Here is a 2,500-nt window from a genome sequence, read left to right on the forward strand (position 1 = left end):
GCACATAACACCTCTGCAAGCATACAAGTTACAATCTGGGACCGAATTGCGGAACCTGCAAATTTCACGGAGGCTAATTCAAAATTGCCGTACCTTCACAAAGCTTACAGCAACCTCAATTTCAAAGACGTCTTAGACTCCGAGAGACTTGTCTTAACAAACGAAAACAGCTCATCGACCATTCGCAAAGACTCTATTATCAGTATGGTTATGCCTTGGTGTGGTGTCCGAAAGTGATTACATTAAAATAAATGGCAAAGAGATGTTCTTTGTATGTTCTACCTGCCCAATGAATCATTTATACAACTCTACAGGCCACGTGTGCCAGAAGTGTCCACCGGGGACTTTCGCAGCCAACAGAGCAATAATCATGCACACAGAAAAACAGCACCGTCCTTGACGCCATTGAAGTCTCCATGCGACACTAAATGCATTAAAGGGAAACGGGTGGATGGAGATTCTGGGATGTGTGAATGGTGTTCCGCCTAATACATATCAGAACTCCTCTACAAAGATAAACCAGGTTGCATGCCCTGTCCTGGTGAAAAGAAGACTCTATTTCCGGGTGCCCTAGATGTTGAAGAATGCCGTGAACCATGTTCAAGCGGTACCTTTCTTAACGCTTCAGGTAGCATTTGCCAAAATTGTCCAGTTGGGTTTTACATGGATGTCGATGGTCATATAATTGCGCAATGCAAGATGTGCGAAATGGGGAAAACCACCCTGGCCACCGGCAGTAAGACAATGAATGACTGCCGTGACGAGTGCATGAAAGGGCACTTTTATAACTCTTCATCAAAAACGTGCGACCTTTGTCCAAAGGGAAAATATCAGGATGAGATGAATAAAGACACATGCAAAGACTGTGATCATGAAAGAGTGACCCTTGAATATGGCTCAACCAGCACATCTGACTGCGTCCTGGTCTGTGGACTGGGACAATATCTCAATGACACCTACGAGACATGTCTCCAATGTCCGATAAACACTTATCAGGATAACGCAGAGCATCGTTCCAAGGAATGCAAAGCATGTGGCTTAAACGAAATAACCAATGCAACTGGAACGTCCAATATTTCTCATTGCATCAGCTGCCACGAGGGTACCTTTCTCAACAAATCAATCTCTCAGTGTAAAAGGTGTCCCAAAGGAGCCTTCCAAGATCAACCAGGTCAAGACCAGTGTAAACCGTGTCCTAGTGGTATGACCACTGATAGCGATGGACAATCGACGGAGACGGCCTGTGTTTCTTATTGTGGCAAAGGACAATACTTTGATCCGAGCGACAGGTCATGCAAGCTTTGTATGTATGGTACTTTCCAAGAATCAGGGAGCCATCGTTCATTGACGTGCCAGAAGTGCCCAAGCAAAAAAACTACATTGAAGAAAGGCACTGTTGATTCCAAACAATGCGTAACCACTGACGAACGTAACGAGTTTGAAGTGATCAAAATGTCTCTCAAGTTTACTTCGCTGTCCTGGAATGACGAATTGCACGACACAAACAGTACAATGTATCAGCAGACAAAGCTGTTGATAGAAGAGGCAATCAAGTTTGAACTGCGTAAAGATCCATCATTTGAAGATGTCAGCGTCATAGATATGAGAAATGGTAGCGTAATTGCCGATTTTGAATTGTATTTCAATGATAAAGTACACTACGTTCCAGCTAAGGCCCTCCAAACGGCTGCACGGAGTGGAAAAGTAGGAAACTTCTCGGTTTCACCAAATTCTTTGATAATCCTCCGTCAAGACTGCGCTCAGCCATTAGGCATGGAAAACGGGAAACGTCAACAATAATCAGATAACTGCATCAACCTACCTCAAGCCCCACGAACCGTATGAAGGAAGACTAAATGCAAATGGTGGAAGAGGCTGGGAAAGCGGAGTATACAAGAACGGTAGAGTACCTGCAGATTGATTTCGAGAGACAAGTTCATATAACGGGAGTGGCTACCCAAGGACAATCCACATCAAAGATGTATGTGAAAGAATACAAGCTGAGTACAAGTGAAGATGGAAAAATCTGGATTGACTACACCGAAAATGGAATACCTAAGGTAAGAAGTGATTTTCACAGCGACTGCTAAAATGACATTCCTTGCGGTTTTTTTTCGCGACTTTGAATTTCCAAGGCCAGCTGATTTGGACGGTAAATCAGCAAAAGAAGCCGTGACAAAACATGAATCGAAATCTTGATTTTTTTGTGTGTGTGACAACCACGCAACCTTTAACGTACAGGATTATAAAAAAATGATGAATCGAGTGTACCCTACCCATTAGAGTTGGTTACGCACCTATGAATGGTTGGAAGGTTAAACAAAACGTCCACCTCACGTTTTCCAATTTGGCTGCTTTGGAGACTAGAAAAGAAATTATACTCAGTTGTTCGTTGCATATACTTCTCATGAATATTATATTTGTATGCTTCGTTTTACATTACGTCTCACGTTGCTTCGCTTGTTCATATGCAAATGAACATGCTTCTCCTAAGAAAGTT

At 42.9% G+C, this 2,500-nt stretch overlaps 1 pseudogene; it reads left to right on the forward strand.

The window, feature by feature from the left end:
* The first annotated feature begins 526 nt into the window (after positions 1-526).
* LOC138007939 (uncharacterized) overlaps positions 527-2,500 on the forward strand; it is a 3,311-nt pseudogene continuing 1,337 nt past the window's right edge.

The sequence above is a fragment of the Montipora foliosa genome, chromosome 6 (genome assembly GCF_036669935.1).
Source record: "Montipora foliosa isolate CH-2021 chromosome 6, ASM3666993v2, whole genome shotgun sequence".
Classification (NCBI taxonomy): domain Eukaryota; kingdom Metazoa; phylum Cnidaria; class Anthozoa; order Scleractinia; family Acroporidae; genus Montipora; species Montipora foliosa.